A 22,947-nucleotide genomic window follows, 5' to 3' on the forward strand; every position below is an offset into this window, starting at 1 on the left:
CCTTTATTTTTAAAGGCTAATGTAAACAATGCGAGAAAGCATATTCACAATTTATTCCCAAATTCAAATTTGTGACAATTGGTAAAACTAGAGCACTTATTTTTAAATCCACTGTGAACTCTATTGAAATTGAAAGAGTAAAAATATTTTAACATTTTGTGAACCATGTACCCCAACGTGAAACATATTGTAAAATTACTACTGTGAACTAACATATAGAAATAACTCGCCTGAAATCCTTGGGAGGAAGGCTTTTTTGAGAAGATTCTGGTGAGCACAGGTGCTTCTCTTTTCTTAGTTGGGAGGATCCACAGATGGAAAGATAAGGGGTCACTGCAACAAAATCTGTAACGAGAAAAGCGTAAAGATGGGTTGATGATTATGATCAACTAAATATGTAAATACTTAATGATAGATGGAAGGGAATGTTGCAATTGTGTGCTCTATGATGCTGTACATGTGTGTGATGCAGATTAGTTTAATATGTTCATTCCCGGTGTAGGGAGTGGTGTGGTTTGGGGGTAGGGCTTAAAGTATTAAAGCTCAAGTTCCTCCAGAGGAGTTGTTACTGAGCCAACTACTTCCTACAGTGTGTGCGTGCTTGATTTTTGTTTGTTTTTTCCTAATCAGGTTTACCTGATATTGAGGTTTCAAGGCTGAGGTTCACACACCTGAATTTTACATGGTGTGGTATATTCAATTGTTTTTAAACCATGTTTTGCAGATTGTGGGAAATAAATAACAAACTGACCATTCATTAAAGTATTTTGAAATGGGAGCTTGAAAATTTTACCAAGCCTTTCTGGCTACATTTTTATTCTATTATAATATAATACAGTCCACCAAGACCCATCATGACCTGGATTAGGATGAAGCACCTACAGAAGAAAGAAAGATAGATAGATTCAAAACAATTCCTCCTTGCATGGATTCTGTAAAATTTAGATGAACATTCATGCTGCAAATGTCCTATTTTGCACATGCCAAATATATTCTCTGAGATTCAAGTCTGGTGATTAAGATGGCCAGATAAAAATGTGAACCCACTGTCATTTTATGCAACCAATTTGTGATGACCTTTGCTCTGTGACATGATGCATTCCCTGCATATTGCTGGAAGTAGCCATTAGAAAATGGTAAATCATGGCCATGAATGGAGGCACATCATCAGCATTAGTTTTCTATTAGGATGACATTTGAGTGATGATTGAATGCTATTAACAGCCCAGCTGGTGCTAGGAGAATATTTCACATATTTTCATACCACCTATAAAAGCATGAACTTTTAACAAATGGCAGTATGTCCATAGATTTATGTATTTATGTCTGGTCCAAATTTATATCCTAAATTACTGACTGAGGTTCTTCAGAGCAGGCTATGTTTGTTTCAGTCCTCAGCTGTCCAGTTTAGATGAGACTGTTTCTATACAAGCTTAGATTTATTTTTTGCCTGATATAAGTGACGTGATGTAGTCTTATGCTGTTGTAGCACATCCTCCACCAGGTTTGACATATTGTGCATTCTAAGGGGCTTTTCTTCTCACCAGTATTCACTGTCTATTTTTATTAAACCATTTTGAGGTAACTCCACAGACTCCCAGGAAATCCCAGGTCATCAGCTGTCATAGTAATACTCACACCTACATCAAAATCAGAAGCCATTAAAAAAAGGAAAAATCACAAATTCAGAGCCAAGGATTGTGCAGTTTTATTGTAACTGTGCTATATATTAATAATTTGTGGCTAAGAATAACCTGGCAGCATTTTAAATTTCCCTCTTCCTCATCTGTGTGCTTCTGCTTGAGGTAGTGAAACAGATTAGTTGTGTTTCCCCATTTTGTTTTTAAAGGCTTCTTTCTTATCTTACATATCACCATGTGTTTTGTACATTTTATATGTAACCAAACCACCTCCACACATCTGAAGTCAATCTTCTTTATGGACCAAATTCTTTTCCTCATTCCATCAAAATGCTGCTCTGCCTAAATAACTCACTTATGAACAAACACAATGTCAAAATTGTTTTAAAATTTATAAAGATATTATTGCAAACAATATGATATGACACAGCCCTACTGTGGAGGAGTGTTGTGTGCTCCCTGTGTCTGTGTGGGCCTTTTCTCTCCTCACTCTATGACTGAATACAATATTTATACTGTTGCCTTTCTCTTGTTTTCCAGGCACTGTGCTGTCAATGATTCCGCACACCAATTTCTGTCTCAGCAGGTAGATAATAATTCTTACATTCTCTTTAAATATATTAATGCATAGGTTGAGAGGAAACCTGGGTTTATACACTGATCCATTTGTAGCAATTCATTGTTTTCAGGCATTAGGGGGAATTGCACATTCCTTTGGGTAACATTTATAAAGAGTACTTTGTATATATATATATATATATATATATATATATATATATATATATATAATATAAATATATCAAAACTTTAGTTTAACAGATTGAATGAATAATAATAAATCCATTGAACTAGGAAAAATGTGAGCTTATTTGTTGAACAATAGTTGATTTTCTGACTGAAACCAAATCCAGTGCAGGACTTAAAAGAGCAGTGACTCATTTCCCTCTAGTGATTATTTTTCACATTATTAAACATACTTTATATTCAAATCTACTCTCCTGGGTGTGTCAGAGGTTCTTGACTAAAACTACTTTAATCATGGCTGTTTGAATGTGGGGGACCCACACTGTGGAGAGTTAACTTATTTATTTACAGACTACAACTTCATGAAACTTTGAAAATATGATTATATGTTTTAGTAGAGAAAACAGATGATTGCTCATTTAAGCCTTTAAAATAGAAGTTAATTTCAGTTTTGTTCTCCTTTGTTTCAGGTAATGATGGTAAAGGAAGCAGTGGAGATCCTGCAGATAATTAATTCCTTATTTCCATAATTTTACTCAGTGGTGTTAAAATGAACCCCAGCTGGTAACACACGTCAGCCTTAATATGATGGAATTAGCCTAAATTATTAACATATGTTCTTAAAAAGTAAAAAAAAAAAAAGGTTATTTGTGAATTTATATGGTAAACTCTTACTGGAATTCTGTGAAGCTGCTTTGTGACAACATCAGTTGTGAAAAGCGCTATATAAATAAATTTGATTTGATGATTTAAACATCCCACTACACCTATGTCACCTTTATTGTTGATTAGGCACACTCTGGGTAATGATGTTAAATAGTTGCAGTGGTAGTGTACCTTCGCTCTGGAACATACAGTACCACTGTTCAGACTTTTCAGTTTGTCTTCATGAGCAATTTCAGAAATGCTGTGTTCTGGCTCAAACACCAGAGGAATCACAGTAATGACAAACAGACGTCTGTGGAGACAGGAACAGAGTGAAACGACCTATGTGTGTCTATATAACAGACACACTGTACACTTAAAAACTGTTGACTGTTCGGAGTTGATGTTTTGGATTCTTTCATGACCTTTAAGGCTGTACTTTAACTTTCAGTCCATTAACAAGGCAGACTTTGTCAGCAGAATGCTGTGAGAGAATCAGTGTATGTTCACTTATGTGAGATATTTATGCTCTCATCATTTAGTCTAAACCAACAGCATCAGTCCAGCAGTTGTGATCTACTGAATGAATTTAATATTCCCAGAGTGAAATGACGAGAGCAGAGCTGCGTTCACCACACACAGCCTCCCATAAATTTTCTCGTTTTTTTTTTTTTTTTCTTTGGGAAACTATGAAGACTGATATCAGTCTTTACTCTGTCCTTTGACTAGAAATGACATACAACAGCAACACAATGTGGCATGAGTTTTTTTTTTTAAAGTTAGCAAATTTAATTAAATTTAGCATTATCCACCCAAATGCCGTTGCACCAACGTGTTTTTTTTGGACTGTGGGAGGAAACCAGAGCCCCCGGAGGAAACAGTCACCCGGAGGAAACCGACGCAGACACAGGGAGAACACACCACACTCCTCACATACAGTCACCTGGAGGAAACTGACGCAGACACAGGGAGAACACACCACACTCCTCACAGACAGTCACCCGGAGTAAACCCACACAGACACAGGGAGAACACACCACACTCCTCACAGACAGTCACCCGGAGGAAACCCACGCAGACACAGAGAGAACACACCACACTCCTCACAGACAGTCACCCGGAGCGGGACTCGAACCCACAACTTCCAGGTCCCTGCTGCACCACAATGCCGTCCTTAAAGGCATAATTTTTCAAATAAATAAACTTTTTAACACGTCTTTTAATAATTTAGGGTAAGTCCATCATATTAAGCCTGATGGGTTAACGGCCAGCATTATTGTTAACAGTTTTTGCAGTTGAAAGGGAATGGGTGACCTGTTGCTTATTCAAGGTTATTGTGTCTTATTATATTCTTTGAGTTGTTTACAAAAGTTTAAGCCATTAATTGTAATTATTAACTGTATACATTAGTTGATTTTGATCATTTAAAGAAGTCGTATATGTTAAATTGAAAGAACTATATGTAGTATTTTTCCTCAAAATGGCTTCAAAATGATTGTGAAGCTGTGTTTGTTAGTGATAAGTTTTGTTGTTTATTATATTATTATTATAATAAAGTTTTTTAGAGTTACTGAACAGTGAGCCAGATTAGTTCATTTTTTTCTTACTTTCTTACATAGTATTCCTGTCAATAAGTCTTATTAATGTGTTCAAGGCTTAAGCTCTCGTTTATCAACAAGAGAAGCATTACACATTATCACAGAATCAGTGAGACTGGCATCATCTCAAAATAAATAGCTCAAAAAGACACCTGTGGGACTGAATAATTTGTGTGACTTATATGAAGCCAAAGATGTGCAATCACAGGTAAATGTGGGCAGTTTTATTGAAGTGAGGCAGATTTTCTCTTAGTGATCTGAGGCTTGGATTTTATGCCGTTTTTATAAAATGACACATAGTTTTGTTTGTCTCTTTTCCTGTGAAGGCCAGACTTATGTATCAATTTAATGTAAGGCACATGCTACCTGGAATGTGGTGTTCAGGAGAATTGGTTAGTGTCAGTTTTGCTGAGGATAGATTATTTCATTTTAAGCTTGTCATGGACAGCAAACAATTCAAGCTTTATTTAGTTTGAATTTTTTCTTTGAATTTCATGTAATCTTTTACCCATTCCTTCTATGAAATTAATGATTTTAGTGACTTTATTTCTTATCAGCCATAAAAATATATTAAATAAATTGTGTAAATAAACATGCAAAACGCAGTTTTAACTTCTTGCTTATTCCAGCATTTTTGCTGAGACTAACTTCTCATTGTTTTAACCTTTTACAAATAAATTAGCACTTCATTTAAGGAATTTAAGCAAAAACTACTTCTAGCAAAGGCTCTATCAATAGTAAGAGTGAAAAGCTAAAGTGTGGTGTTCCTGCAAAACGCTGTTTATGGAGTGCCAATGGATAAAACAACTTCATATTCTACTGTTATGTTCCTGGACATAGACCATAAACCAACATGTGGGAAAACTAGTGGGAGAAACATAAATAACCTTTGATATGTCAATGATTCATCATTGATTTTACACCACAGTAGTATAGTTACAATAAAAAGAGTAAAATAACAGACTGAACAGGCAAAAGAAAAAAAAAGTTATGACAAACTGAATGTCTATAAATTTATATAGAGGTATAGAAATAGTGGACAGATTTGTCATTTTATATTATTAATAAACTAAAAAAGAAATGATTATGACAGTCCAGATTATGGTCATTTGGTTTGCTAGGGATAAAATATCTCAAAATCTTTGCTTTTTTATTGTCATCTTTAAACTTTGGGATGGGTGAAGACTTGAGAGGACATCGGATGGCATTCATAAATAATCTGAAGCTCTCATTTTGGAGTCAATATAATCAAACTAGTTCATTATAAATGACATGTTAAGACCAAAGAGCACAGTTCTTTTAGAAACTCATTTATTATCACTGTACCTCATGTATGCCAGGATCACACAGACTCTGGAAAAAAAATTACATGAAAATATATTTTTTAATATTGGGGGAAAAAAGAGGATGCACTTTCATTAAGTATACTAAAAAAAGTTAAAGGGAGCATACTTGGGCTTGTCATAGCTCAACTCAAACTGAACTGCATACTGAACTTAACTGTCTTTTGAACCGAACCAAGAAAAATTTTGAGTGCAATATTTTAAACCTGGCCTTTGACTTTTAAAACCAATGCCTTGGAGATGAGCTGATTTGTCCAGAGGGAGGAGAATTCATCCCTAGTTCTCAACTCTAATTGGAGGTTTCAGAGGTCTTTAAGACTAGGACCTCCATGAAGTGATGACATCACAGAACATTAACAACAGGCTGACAGGACAAAGTAGGAACTCTTCCTGAAGAGTGAATTACAAAAATCTTGACATTTCTGAATCAGTCCTTTGCAATCATGACCAAAATAATATTACCACATTTTGGTACAAATCATGAAACCTGAATGCTATCCAATTCTGTTACATTATATATATATATATATATATATATATATATATATATATATATATATATATATATATATATATATTGAAATCAGAGGCTTACATACTCTATATAAAAGAAACTATATAAAAATATAGTCCCTGTAAATGTCCTGGTCCCCTCTCCATTCCCCATTTCAGTCCAGTGTTTTGTTTCCTCCTGGTTTCTCTTGTCAGTCTTCTGTTTCTGCTCCTGTCCTGTCTCGAGTCCAGTACCCTGTCCAGTCCCAATATTCAGCCTCAGTTCCGTCACCTGTCTCTACTCCTGTCCTGTCTCATGTCCAGTTTCTGTCTGGTTCTGTCTTGTCACCAGTTCAGTCTATGTTCCAGTCCAATGTCTTGCCTCCTGTTTCCAGTCCAGTCTCCTGTCTCTAGTTTTGTCTTGTCCCGAGTCCTGTCTCTTGCTCCCCTTGGTCAGTCGCCTGTCCAGTCTTGTATTCAGACCCTGTCTGTGAGTTTCTGTTCCATCTTGTTTTCCAGGCTCCCTTCCTTCGTCAGCTCCTGAGGGGGTCTAGGTCTATGCACCCCAGGAGTAGCGCATTTGGGAGGCGGCTTCTGTCATGAATTGTCCTGTATAGTGTGTCATTTTTTCCTTTGTTTGTCATCTGCATAGAAGCACATGGCTCTTTGTTTTGTTTTGTTCCTGACTACCTTGTCTCCTTCTTAGCCCCTCCTTGATTTGTAGCTCCACCCTCCCATCAGTGTCTCCTCTTGAGTCTCAGTATTTGTCGACCATTTGCTTTCCACATATCCCTCAGTGTATCTGTATTTCTGTCATTCCAGGTCTCTCTGTTTCTTTGTATCGCTGTGTCTAGATCTCTAAGTATGTCAGTATAGCATTAGCTCTGTGATTAGGTTTAGCCTTAGCTTTCTGTTTAGTTTTCTGGGTCTTTCTGTGTAGGTCTGTTCAGGTTAATGTCTAGTGTTGTCTTAAATTTTTCTGTCGGTTGATTACTTGTTTCTAGTTGTAGTATTCTTTTTGTATCCTTTTCATTATAATTAAGTATCCTCCCGTTTACCTCTGCCTCCCTGAGTGCATACCATGACAATACCTGTCAAGCTTGTCATGGAGAATCTCATTAATAAAGTACTGTAATGCATCAGGAGAGTTGGAAAATAATTTAATTGATTTTGAGGAAGACATCTAGGAAAGAAAATATTCAGATTACAAAACATATGGCCAGATTACTGTAATATATTCAGACAAATATAATATTCAAATATTTGTCATTAATTTAGCTCCATATAGAAAACAATTAAAAACTTTGCCAACTAAAATCATTAATGCACATTATGTACTAGTGGTTGAACCCAAGCACTGTTCATAAAGGCACAATAAAAGATTAATAAGATCAATAAAATATATTTTATCATTTACTGTGTTCAATGAAAATGATGGCTCATAAGCTAAAAAATACAGTATTACATGCATCACAATGTAAACTGGAATTTTTGCTGATGTCCTGACTGGTGTTTAAAAGTTATAAGTCCATATTTGTATTATTCAAAGGTACAAAGAGTATATATAAGAAGGAAATCTTTCTCATACTTGTTTTGTGTTTTTATTATTTTGGCTGAAAAAAAAAGTTGCCTATTTACACATTGTCAGGCAGAAATACTTGTGTTCAAGTAAATATATTACTGAGCTGCTAAATCCAGTGCTAATGCAATTTCTGCCCAACTCCTTTCTTTGTCACTTCTGTTGTGGTATGTTTTACAGGACACATCATACAGACACTCATGCAGTTGCCAAAGCTCCACCAGCTTATGTTCCTTCTCGGTAGTCCACCTTGCTCGTGCAACACCCATGAATTTATCTTCTTCCATACACACAGAGAAGTTCTGTGGCTCTCATAGGTTAATGAAATTTCAAGCATGATGTTACTGTCGCGTTTCACCCCCCGAGTTTCTGCCTCCACCCCACACTACAGGATTCTAAATTGTAAATATTGAACATGTTTCATATTTATAATTCACAATCTGGCAGCCCCCAATCTGCTCTGGGAGAAGATCAGAGGAGTAAAGACCAGATTATAGACTCCCCACACTACAGAATAATCTGGATACGTAATCTTTTACAATCACCCTAAAATCAGGACCGCTCAGGCTGAGGAGCAATCTTGGACTTCCCAAAGACAACACCCTCTTCATCATGGACATGCTCATCTGTAACCTACAGGTCACTGTAGATGTTGCTTTTACAGAAGCATCAGGGAAGACACAAACTTTTTCCGACATTTTTGAAAAGGCTTAAAGACTAGGTTAGGCGTGGCTAGGTCCTAGATGGCAGTTTCAGAACACCCATCAGTGACCAACAGAGATTCAAGCTTTCCCCTAAGATCCTCCCACACGTGAAATTTGTTTCAGAATTAAAAAAAAAAAAAACCCAAAAGAAGAATCAAAGAAATTGCAGAAACAAAAGGAAAAAATATATATATGATATATTTTTCTGTTTTGCAATCACAATATATACTTTCTGCACTTTATTCTAAGAATTTTGATTTAAGATTGATTTTGGCTTATTTATTCTTTTGGTGTCCTGCCCTCCTCAGGTCAAAGATTGCTACTGCTGGTGAACTTCTTATTAAAACTCATACTTCGAACTTAAACACTTCAACTTTAAATCTTTACAAATCACCTGGGATTAAAAATAAAATGCTACTAAATATATGCTTTCAATAGTACTGTAATATCCTCCAAAAAATCAAAGAATTACACAGAGAATTATGGGTAACTAAGAGCCACAAAGGATACATCTGTGGCGTCTTTCAAATCACTCTGACCACAGGCTGTGTTTCTTGGCTGTATATGTATATATCAATGACTGTGGAAAATTGCATGTTTTCTTCAGACAGTCGTCTGCATAAATTTCATTGGAACGGCACCAAACAAAAGTTCCAGCATCATCACCTTGCCCAATGCAGATTCGAGATTCATCACTGAATATGACTTTCATCCAGTCATCCACAGTCCACGATTGCCTTTCCTTAGCCCATTGTAACCTTGTTTTTTTCTGTTTAAGTGTTAGTGATGGCTTTCTTTTAGCTTTTCTGTTCGTAAATCCCATTTCCTTTAGGTGGTTTCTTACAGTTCGGTCACAGACGTTGACTCCAGTTTCCTCCTATTTGTTCCTCATTTGTTTTGTTGTACATTTTCTGTTTTCAAGGTGTATTGCTTTAAATTTTCTGTCTTTGACGCTTTGATGTCTTCCTTGGTCTACCAGTATGCTTGCCTTTAACCACCTTCCAATGTTGATTGTACTTGGTCCAGGTTTTAGACACAGCTGACTGTGAACAACCAACATCTTGTGCAACACTGTGTGATGATTTACCCTCTTTAAGGAGTTTGATAATCCTCTTCTTTGTTTCAATTGACATCTCTGGAGTTGGAGCCATGATTCATGTCAGTTCACTTGTTGCAACAGCTCTCCAAGGTGTGATCACTTCTTTTTACCTGCATACTAACAAGCAGCTTTAATCTGATGCAGGTGTTAGTGTTTGTAATGAAAATTTGCAGGGTGATTCCATAATTTTTTCCTCAGAATTGAGTGATTCCATAATTAATTAATTTTTGCCAGGGGTTGTAGAGAGGAGGTGGTCTTCTGTGCTTCTGAGTATTGTGAGACTCCCTACAGTGCAGGAAGAGGAGATTTGTATGAGATCAATTTATCTGTCTTTTCCCTTCGTTTACATTAGCAACTACTAGTAACTATTAGTAATTACTGTGCTCTAAAACCAGACAAATCATTATACAAATATTAAGCCACTTATGTTTTGAATAAATAAAGAAAATCAGAGAACTGACACAACACCTGGTAATTCCTGGTTACCTGTAAAAGTAGGAATAATTCATGTCTAAAGGAGCTGCTCCTGTGTGTATTTGTTTTTGAGTAAGTAGCAGATTACTTACCTCTGAGGGTTTGATCATGTTTTTAAATCCATATTGAATTTTCTGTTGGAAAACATTTGTTCAGCTGAAGTATAGTTTGAAGAAATGAGGAACTGAATCATGTGTCACATTTTGGAAAATATACAATTTATGACCACAAATGTCATTTTACTCCACCCCTACCCACCTCATACATCCCAGACTGATTAAACAACAACAACAACAGCAATTTCTCAACTACTTCATGATGAATGGACCTGAGATACTTGGAAATACAATGTGTTCTGTTTTTTTCATTCCCCCTTCATCAATCAGTACCTGATGACAGTTATTAAAGCCCGGCTCTGATCTTCAGGGAGTCCACAGTGCAACCGAAACAGGAACTGGAATAATTTAATGCTTACAGTTACATTTACTGTTCCCTATTCTTACATCAGTGGGTATAAGTATCAGTGGGTATGAGTGCCATCATCCCTTGAAGACACAGCATGCACCACAGCCTGGACTAGAGACACTAAAGCACAAGGATAGCGTTTTGGCTTCCAGAGATGTGCCTCAATTAAGGATGAGACATCACCATTGCCTACTACATTCTTGTTCAATTTAATTAATTACAGTAAACAAACACAGTGGCACACAAGACTGCTGTCATGATTTTAATGAGTTTTCATGATGTTGATTGAGTTTACGGATTTTCATCAAGGTCTTGTTTATATGGAGATAAAACAAACCTACTATTTTAACATGTAGACGACGTGAAGTGTAATTTGGTGCAATACTACCTTTTTGTATTCCAGTTCTGTTTTTTTTATATGCAGTGTCTTGAACTCAATATCAAGTGTCCTTTTGAAAAGGCTTTGGACAGGGTCTACTGAGGGCTTTTTTAATCACAAATGCTGGGGTTAGTTGCAGGAACCATGTGCAGAGCAATGGCAGTTAGAACAGAATTAAATATCTGCTTGTTAAGATGTTTCGCCATTTCCGGGTCTGATCCGCCTTCTCATACATTCATAAGAAATGTGTTTATGGTTTGAATAATGTCGAACATCTCAATCAATTCTGTTATCTTGGATCAGGGGTTCATTAAAAGTAATATATTAAACATAAAATGAAGGAATGTTGTTGTTGGCATTCTGATCTGTGTGATCTGCCGTGTGGATTGACAGTATGCTCCGCCTCTGGGAGAGAGAGACTCTGGGAACAGATGAACCTCAGAGAGAGAGAGCTGTGTTTCCCATGGCTCTGTCTCTGGGAGCTGAAGGACCAAGAAAAGAGAGCCAAGTCTCCTGGTGTTCCGTCTCTGGAAGTAGATGACGTCTCCCGCTCATGGTCAGTCCTGGTGTTCTAATTAGTTGTACTATGGATTATCTAATATAAAGTAGCAAAGGTTTGTAAAGAAAGAGCTAGATTTGGTGCAGATCGTGTTTTTTTTTTTTTTGTTCATAATATTCTGCTAGAAGGTCTTAAGTCTAGCAGCAAAATCACTAACTTGGCTATAACGAGCAGCAGTTTGGACCTGCACATGACATTTCACAAGGTTGATACGTCACGACTTAACAAACGGATTGTAATTATAATGTGTACAATGTGCAAATTAGGGTGCAATTTCTCTACAGTGCAAAAACAGCTAGAAAAGTTTAGGAAGTGGTTATGTATTGGTCGCATGATGAAGCAGGAGGAAAAGGAAAGGGGGGTTATGAGCTGTACGCGGGAAAGGACGGGAGATTATGAGTTGTTATGCTCAATAAAATATGTTGATTTAAATCAGAATGTCAAGTCTAATTATAGTATTGAGGTGGACACACAACAGAAATAATAATAATATATATTTATAAAGATAACGTTAAATACTCCACATGCGTTCCTCAGGGGTCCCTCTGACTGGGCTTGAGGCAAATGCTGCAGACTCAGGATGAGGGCAGATAAATGGTGTCCTACAAAAGATTACTTTGACTTACAGATAACAAACATGCTATATTTGCTGATCAGTGCAGAAACATTGAACACCCCTAATGTACAGGTAAAAGGCTCCAAATATTATTTGAATGCAAATTACATTTATCCTTGTAGGTGAAATATGCAACTACCCATAACATAACGCTAACTTATTTTGACTGGACATAACAAAAATGTCACTCACCTCTACAGGCATTTCTGAGTATCCATCTATGACAATAAATTTACATTATTATGAATGGTTTTCAGTGTATGGGGTCTACAATTACACACACACCTCTACCTGAGACACACCACCTACTGGAGCAGACTTGTCTCTCAAAACCAGGAGCCACATCACTGTGTACTGTAACAAAGTGTGCATCAAAACAATCACACAGATATTTGGCAAGTTACAGACTCAGATTGTGTTCACACATTCAACAATAGGGGTCTGTTTCCTGCAGAACCCCAGCGATACCATCCAAAACCTGCCTTCCACAGTACACCTCCAAAGTCAGTTCCTCAGCTGTTGGAAAAGAAGTGTGAACACATTTTAATAAAAGCCATGAAGACACTATTCGCATCAACGAAATCACGCATAAACATGAAAATCACACTGACAACTCTGAACAATGTTCCTGTATTCAGTTTTAATCTGCTGCCAAGACTGTCTCAATTGCATCTGTAAGTAAAGAATGATTAGCAGACTTTGATATAAACACAACACTTTGGTTAGCAACAGCTGTAACTCTGGGCAGAACAGAAATGAGTTCAAAATGATAACATGGCTACACAGTTAATGTTTTGTTAATGATGCATGTGGAGTTTTCCAATGTCTATTGCTTTGCATCCTCACAAACATCTGCAAGTGATGTCTATGATTAAACAGTCCTCTTCTGAGCTGAAATTAGTGGCTCTGCTATCCTCCATTTTACTGTCAATTGAATAGACCCCAGTTTCTTATACTTGGCTTGATTGCCAAAGTATACACTGAAATCCATCACAGTAAAATTAATTAAGTCTGACTGGGAATGATAGGCTTTCTGAAGCAAATACCAATTTTTTTTAATCCAGCAGTACACCCCCCCCCCCCTCACACACACACCAAAATACCTGCCTTAATTAATATTTATGTGTTATTTATGTGAATGCAATCAAATCATCATAGCAATATTATGACTCCAAGAATAAGACCCTCCCGGAGGTGTAGAGATTGTTCATATAGTAATTCACTATAAGAGTTGTTTGTTAAATTTAGATTATACTGCAAACATATATTTGCTTGTGAGTGATTTCTTGTCCAATGGCACTATATTTTGAGTTTTCAGCAAGCATTCAGCATATTTATACTTCTTTGATACTTTTGCTCCATGTGCTACTGATATTTAAGTGTCTTTCAGTGTGAAGTGTGAAATATTTTATCATACGTGTTTATATTTGGTCTTGTGTAAACGCCCTTGGTCAAATATACTGTTTATTTAATACATTAATGAGGAAAAATAAAAGAGACCGTGGTCTTTGAAAACGTTCAAGCCCATTTCAAATGTTATATTTTATCATTGTTCTTCAAGGGAAACTGTGTATAATTTTTAGCTAAAATCCAATAAGTTCCTGTGAAGGACATAACTTACTTTCATTTAGTTTCAGTCTGAAACCATAGACTCCTGTCTTTTTCCCACATGACGTACTGTATATGAAAAATTAAATATATTTTAAAATTGCTCAATAAAAACGGCAGCGGATGGTGTAAGACAGTGGTCGCCAAAAAGTCTATCGCCATGTACAGGTTGATCTCCAAGACCCTGCAAGTCGATCACGATAAATCATAGCTGCTTCAGTATCGTGTTTAAATTAACATAGTAATGGAATATTTAATGGAATACAAATTACAACACACGCGCGTCACACAATACTCTGGTGTTCTGTCGATACCATAGTGTACTTTTAAGTGCATTTTAGTATATATTTTAGTGTATTTGTTAAATACAGCTGACTAAAACGGTAGGGTATTTTGATCGGTTAAAAAAAGTATCTATATCAGTGAATGTTCCCAGCTGTAGAAGAGATATGCACAGCTTAAATCCCTGTATGAGGGCAAAGATATGGTAATTACTTTAATAAATAATCAATTGTTTAGCGCTATATATTTATAATATTTTGCACATTTCATTTTATGTTATTGGAAGCTATGGGAATGTATAAAGCTATGTTTTTATTTATGTATTTATTTATTTATGTTTTTTTAGTATAGCTTAAGCCTGGTATTTATGCTGGTAGATCTTTCATTTGTTCAGATTTCAAAAGGTGATCTTGCACGTGTAAAATGTTGGTGACCGGTGACCACTGACGTAACATGAGTCCTGCTTTCCCATCGGCTGAGCCCCACACAGCGCGCTGAAACTGGAGTCAAGCTATCCGCACTTTGGAAATTGACGGTCAAGCCATCCGCGCTTCAAATCCGAATGCACGTATAGGCGCTGTTTGCAGTGCCTGGGCTTAAAAACAGCTTTCACACTTCCCCAAAGGAAACAAACCCCCAGAGCAAGCGGATCCAGGCCCTGAAAAAATCTGTAGTGTGAAAATGCCATTAAATATGTCTGGGTGTCACTTAAACATTTTCAATACTGTGTAGTGTATGTTGTGTATACACCGTGAAATATATAAATATATATCTTATATATATTTATATATTGTGTTTGTAGCGTTGACCTTATTCAAACTCTTATGATTACTGATGTTTGACTAATGATAGTAATTAAAATTTTATAATTGACTTAAGTAATTAAAACATTAACAAGTAGTTTGAGAATGAATAATGGCCTAGCTACGTGAGTTCTTCAGGATCTTCAGACTTTTAATGAACAGACTCCACACACTGTGATTTCAAATAATGGAAATATTTATTAACAAAAGAATATGTACTTAACATAGCATAATCTCAAGATCTCACGGCATCAACGCAGGTGAAGCCGATTCGAATTTAAAGATGAGCTAGGCGCTAGAACTTATGACTAATGTGTTGCTAACTGAGGTTTTAATTAATGTATAAATTTATCAAGAGACTTAATTAGGCACCAGCTTCTGGAAAGTGAGTGAAGTTTGCTTGCTTACTCTTTTTGCCGAGCTGTCGGGTCCCGCTGTTTTAACCTCCGTGCTCCGGGTTTTCGCTTCTTGTCCTCCCCGCGTCGTTGAAGGTAGGCTCGCTGGAAAGGGGATTCCTTCCAGGTTGAGTCAGACACTCTTGGTCTTAGATGTGGTGACGTCAGTCGGGGGTTCCCCTTCGCGGAGGACTGCAGGCCTGGCTGGTCTTTCCCCTGAGTGGGGCGGCGTCTCAGATTCGTTAGCTCGTCACTCGAGTCTCCAGAAGCAGTGCCCTCAGAAGTCGGCTTATGATGCTAGTGTATCCGCTATCAACTAATCTAACGGGGTGATATCTTATTCTGGCCACGAATAAGTTTCACCTGCTTTGATCAATCGTGAGATTAAACTTAGGTTGGGCGATAAAACATAAACACAATAAAAAGAACAAAGGATTATTCGGAGTTACGCGACGTTACTGGTAAATTTTCTTTCACACTCTAGCTGGTGCAAGACGTCTCCTGGGAAGCTGAGTGAGGTCCTTTTAGAGTCTGTGTTTCGGCGGCGTAAGGAAGAGAAAAACGTCTCGCTTGGAGAGGTTGAAAATCGTAGAGAGAGAAGAGGTCGGAGAAAAGGAAGAGAAGCGGAGAGTAGAAGTGAGTGGCGTGGTCCGGGCACACTCTTTTCAGAGGTGGCGCGGTCACGCCCAACTGGGAGGTATCCTTCCTTTGATTGGATCCTGGGTCTGAGGCTCACGTGACTTGTTTCACGTTTCAGAGAGAGAGAAAAGATACACGTATACACAAAATTGAATAACGTAAAAATTACCTATACATACTTGTGGTATAGCATAATATGTGTCCTGGATTATTAATATCAAACATCTACGTGTATATATCTTGGGTACTTTATGATTACATCCCACTACAATATTATGTTAGAAGATATTAATTCGTTTTCTTAATCAGAGACAGAAACTTTCTTTCATGATTCAAACAGTAATACACATCACTTCATTGGTTGGTAGACGTTCATCTGAGGACAACAAAAGGGGCTGACATTAATACATATTTGCATAAAACAATGTTCATGAACACGCGTTGCTCGGTGTGCAGTTAGGAGTCAGTAGGGCGAAACACGATTTCGCAAACGTCCACTTGGGGTCGCTGTTGGTCCATGCTGTTCGTCCAGTGCGGATGGGTTACCCGGAGGTCAACTCGAGTTAAGTCAGCACTGCCATCTGTTGATTTTCACACGAGATAACGCTTCGCCGTTTATGCGCCACAGCCATAAAGCCGAATTATCACCCACAGTTGTTCCCCACTTTGTTTGATCTCCCCTCTGCCTAAAAGCATAATAACTGGCTTGTTATCTTTCATTCATGGCGGAGATGAGGGGGTCATGGACAGGCGTCCTGGTGAGTTCTTTGATGTAAGTTTGTGTGTGTGTGTGGAGGGGGTCTTTGCACACACGCAGTTCTGTGGAATGTGGGGTTCTGTTCCAAACAAAATCCTTATTAGAGTGGAGAGTTCCCCCCTCATGATCTTTCATTTCTTCATTTCTTCATTTGATTTGATCCATACTCCACTACAACTGAATTAAAAGTAATGCATCAGTACTAGAATTTTACTATTTTTATAGCTTTGTTTTTATTTTAACAAAAGTAAAATATTTAAATTTTAATTAAAAAAAACATTATTTTTTAAAAGACAACAGTAATCTCTTTCTAATACTGTCAGCATTAGAGGCTACCAACACTTTATTTGGATCTTGTTGGAGCAAACACATATTTGGACATGTAGCTTTATGAAGAAAAATAAACATTCATGAAATCTATTTTATTAAAAATTAAAATGCGAAAATTGCCTTAATTAGAATGAAAAAACATCCCCCCTCCCACACACAACTTTTTTTTTGTAGAGGGTAGCAGTGTCAACATGAATCTGTTGGAGAAACAATAAGTTTCAGCTCTGAGCATGTGCAGTTCAGAAAAAAAAGGTAGAAAGAAACTAAATGTAGAGAATATTTTTTGCCTCGTATCTTCACTGATTCAAAAATACTTAAAACATTGTTTCTATATTACTATGTGTTTACCCGAGGCCCAGGATGTGCAGGGATGGTTTTCAAATATTTTAAACGTGCCTCTGAAGAGAACAGAGGAGTACATGATTTGCCAAATTCTATTCTCAAGTAAAATAGTTACTTTAAAATAATAATTACTTAAAAAGTAGTAATAGTAGTCACTTAAAATTAAGAAGATATTTAGCAAAACAATAAAGTAGTGAATTACTTCACTGGGACTCTATATACAAAACAAAACTGCAAAATCACAGTCATTCAGACAGTACATAATAAAATAAACAGAATGTTAAATACATAATCCACAATAAAATACTACAGTAGGTTTAATTTAAACACACTCCTAAACTTAAGCTTTAATGATCTGGATATTATTTCATGGAATTAAAATGATGATATTTACTGCCATCACGGCTTCACAAATATGGGTTAGGTGGGTTAAATGCAGAAGACACATTTTGTTGTATGTTGTAATTACACATTGTATATAAATGCCAAACAATGTGTGTGAACTATTTTCAAATATAATAGAGGATTATGAAACTTTTTACAATAGTAAAAATACTTCAAGTCTTACTCACACACTTATGAAGTGTGACTTTACAACATAATGTACTCTCAAATATTACAGTATCACACAGAGAACAATGGGGAACAACCGTTTAATTTCATTAAAACATTGTTGTTCTGGAAGGCGCATAATCTTAAAATCTTAAGGAGGAACTGGAACCTAGCCAGCCACTCTTGAGGGCTGGTTCTTCGATTCCAGTCTCGGCTTCATACCTGAGGAGCCACCTCTCTGGGCTCTCTTGTGTCTAACAAACCTAATCATTTTATCAAACCAAGTCTTTAACCTTCTCTGTAGTAGGGCTTGAAATAGAATGGTGCATTTGAAATAGAAAGTTATACCAAAGGTCAGGAGGTATCTTAAGTCTACCAATGTAATTTGTAAGGTGTCAAGAGTGGACCATGCATATGTTACAGGCTGTGCTGTCCAGAGAGTCTGAGATGAGAATTTTTTTAAGGGTGATATCAATAGGAGTTAGGTCAATGACATGAGATCCCTCATATTCTATGTGAGTTAGTATTTTGGGGTCTAGCTCAATAGTATGTTTAGAAAATAAATCTTAAACTTCTATTTCACTCACATACTGGTCAAGGTTCAGGTGATACAGGACCAGGTCCCCCACAAGATCGCATTTTCAGGGACAAACCTGAATGTATCAGGTATAGTGATCAACTAACACATCTTATATTTCCTATATATTCTCTTGCTTTGTATAGAACCCACAATAAAAGACCCTTTTAAATCATGTTTTGTACTCCCAATGCATCAAACTGTTTTTATTTGATTCATGTTTGGTTTTACATGTTTACATAAAATCAATAACTGACTTTAACATGTCTTAACAGTTTAGTTTCTAACATGTACAAATATTTACATTTATATATATACATATACACATGCATATCATGAACCATGAAATAATATTTATCAACTCATGAATTACAAATATTTTCTAAATGGCATCTCTTACCAAATGACTTCAATTTAGCTGCCATATAGAGTATTAAATATACTGGACTCCAATAACATTTTCTGGTGATGGGAAATAACCCAAAATATGTGCATCTAGTAACAATAACCAGTAAATGTCATTGTAGATGAAAACGTTTCATAGATTAATTATTTAATACTCTAAAGGTCCCTTATCCCAATATCTAATCTAATACCAACTTTTCACCACCTGCAACTACCTAATCAGTGACATCTTGTATTTATTTATTTTTTTTAAATATCATTTACACTTGATTTTCATGTTTTTACCAACCTGAGAAAAAGAATAGAGCACACGTGTTGAGCTGATGTAAACTTCACAACAAGAGGATTTATTCTTCCTCCGTAGTGCAGTTCTACTCTCTTGAGTTCTACTACTCTATGATCACTTGAGTATCATACGCCCCCCTTTGGCAGACATAGGTAATAGCCTTTACTCCTTTCGAGTTAACTGAAACCAATTGAATATTTATACTGAAAAGAAGACAGGTAAATAACAAAATAATATTTTGCGGTGTCTGTTTTTTTCTTTACCAGTTACTTCTGAGCCTCTACAGAAGGAACAGTCTCGTCCATATGATATCAATTGCCAAGAGAAAGTGTTCAACACATTACACAAGAGACTGTGTATTCCTTCCATCTTTGCTGAATTTTAGTTTGATCTGTTGTGTCTTGTCCATAGGCATTTAGATACCACTCTACAGAACAGAATATGGTTCAGTTCAGAATATGGAATGTCATAAGGAAGCTTAATAAATTAGGGAATCTTACTTTGTAATTAAAAACCTCAACACTACAGTCACAAGTGATACCAGAAATAGCCAAACAGAATGGTCTCACATCACCTAAGGGATCAGACAGGGCCTTTATCTCCATTCATATTCTATTTGTGTGTTACTAAGCTAACAAACGTGTGGGTTTCCTCCGGATGCTCTGGTTTCCTTCCACGGTCCAAAAAAACACACGTTGGTAATTGGATTGGTGACTCAAAAGAGTCCAATTGTGAGTGCGCGAGTGAATGTGTGAGTGTTTGTCGCCCTGTGAGGGACTGGCGCTCCCTCCAGGGTGTATTCCTGCCTTGCACCCAATGATTCCAGGTAGCCTCCGGACCCACCGTGACCCTGAACTGGATAAAGGTTACAGCCAATGAATGAATGAATGAAGTGGCTAATGGACAGATTTCATTCATTCATTATCTGTAACCGCTTATCCAATTCAGGGTCACGGTGGGTCCAGAGCCTACCTGGAAGAGTAGAATACACCCTGGAGGTGCGGCAGTCCTTCACAGGGCAACAAAGACACACACATTCACTCACACCTACGGACACTTTTGAGTCACCAATCCACCTACCAACGTGTGTTTTTGGACTGTGGGAGGAAACCTGAGCACCCAGATGAAACCCACACAGACACAGGGAGAACACACCAACATCTCACAGACAGTCAACCAGAGCGGGAATCGAACCCACAACCTCCAGGCCCCTGGAGCTTTGTGACTGCGACACTACCAGCTGCGCCACCATGCCGCTCACAGATTTCATTACTGTGTCTAAATACTCACTCTGTGTGATCACACTGATGCTTGAATAAATCTTCAGCCAATCCACACATTTCTGAAAATCGTTTTCATACAGCGTTCCACTTCTTCTTCATCTCCTGAGCCTCATACACTGAGGCTGACCACTGCTTTGAGAACCAGTTATAAGAGATCAGAAAAACAAAATCAAAAAGAGGAAAAACTTCCATTGTAGCCGACATTTAGAAAGGCAGTTGAGCCTTTCTTATACTTTTCAGTTTCATGACTGTACATCTTCTGAAGAACATCAAATCTTCATCTGAAAGAAAGTTTCAAAGAAAAAAGTAATATTTCATTGTCAGACAGATTTAGCATGGTACATTTCCAACACTTTTTACAATTATTATAACGTTTCCACACAAATAACTATTTACTTATGCTGTCTACATACCTTTGTTATATATAATACCTACATAGACAGATAGATAGATAGATAGATAGATAGATTCAACTTTGTCATTGTGCAGAGTACAATTACAAGGCCAATGAAATGTAGTTAGCATCTAACCAGAAGTGCAATAAATAACATTATTTACATACTTTACATAAAGTGCAGTTGTGATATAACATTGTGACATGTAAACAAAGTAACATTGTGCAGATGATGCATTATGTACTGAAGGATAAATTAAATACAACTTTACAGAAGGTGCAATGAAATGATTGTGCAATGTTTATTTAAAGTGTGCCTGAATAGTGTTCATCCGGATAACAGCCTCGGGGAAAAAGCCTGTTACGAAGCCTGTTAGTGCGGGAACGGAGGCTCTTGTAATGTCTGCCAGATGGTAAAAGGCTGAAAAGTCCATGATTTGGGTGGGTGTATGACAGAGCATAGAGACAAGATACAGAAACAGCCTGCATCAGAATAGCCTGGTGTTACTGAGAATCAGACTTCCAGTGCACATTAAAGCCAGTTAGATTTGAAGCCCAAGCCTAGAGTCCCCCTTCTCCGCTTAACTTTTTTTTTTTTCCATTAATCTGGATTTAGGGCGGCACGGTGGCGCAGCAGGTAGGTGTCCCAGTCCAACAGTTCCAGGGGCCTGGAGGTTGCGGGTTCGATTCCCGCTCCGGGTGACTGTCTGTGAGGAGTTGGTGTGTTCTCCCTGTGTCTGCGTGGGTTTCCTCCCACAGTCCAAAAACACATGTTGGTAGGTGGATTGGCGACTCAAAAGTGTCTGTGTGTGTGTGTGCCTGTGTTGCCCTGTGAAGGACTAGTGCACCCTCCAGGGTGTATTCTTGCCTTACGCCCAATGATTCCAGGTAGGCTCTGGACCCACCGTGACCCTGAACTGGATAAACGGTTACAGATAATGAATGAATAATCTATATTTAAACATTCAGAACATTTTTATTCCTCCATCCATCCATTATCTGTAACCGCTTATCCAATTTAGGGTCGCGGGGGGTCCAGAGCCTACCTGGAATCATTGGGCGCAAGGCGGGAACACACCCTGGAGGGGACGCCAGTCCTTCACAGGGCAACACAGACACACACACATTCACTCACACACTCACACCTACGGACACTTTCGAGTCACCAATCCACCTGCAACGTGTGTTTTTTTTGGACTGTGGGAGGAAACCGGAGCACCCGGAGGAAACCCACGCAGACACGGGGAGAACACACCAACTCCTCACAGACAGTCACCCGGAGCGGGAATCGAACCCTCAACCTCCAGATCCAGATGACACTACAGTGGTTGGCCTTATCTATCATATCTGTGCTGCATCTGACAGGCCTCAAGCATTGTGAAAGACCCCTCTCACAGTCTTTTCAACATCTGGCCATCTAGAAAATTTACAGAAGCATCTACCTCCAAATTGCACAACAGTCCCCCCACCCCAGATTGCACCACCATTTAGTATTCTGTGCTGTATTAGTAACCTAAAATCCCTCATAAACCATTAAAACATATTTTTGGCAATAACTGCAAACTTCTTAATTAACTGGAAATGTAATCCAAATGTATTCTAGAGAACTACCTAATTGGTGTGTGTTTTTATTGTATATTACAAAATCAGTGGCGGATGCTGGTCTTTCAAGGAGGGGAAGCTCAATTTCGTCCTACATCATAAAATGTGTGGGTTTATTTATACGTAAATTCTACCCTCCGTTCCTTTTCAAGAAAATGATCTGTGACCCTGTCGTACCAACAAGGCGTCTTTTCCAGGGACTTGACTAGTGTCCTCTCAATGGCCAGCAGAGCTAGGCTGCTTAAACGGCCTTGGCCCATGTGAAGTGTGTCCGCCTGTGAGTGCTTTGTAACGGTGAAGGGGCTCAGCAGCACCCGCTGGACAGAAACTGCGATAGAAGTCAGAAAGAGTGATA

The sequence above is a fragment of the Hoplias malabaricus genome, chromosome 4, assembly GCF_029633855.1.
Source record: "Hoplias malabaricus isolate fHopMal1 chromosome 4, fHopMal1.hap1, whole genome shotgun sequence".
NCBI classification, from domain to species: Eukaryota; Metazoa; Chordata; class Actinopteri; order Characiformes; family Erythrinidae; genus Hoplias; species Hoplias malabaricus.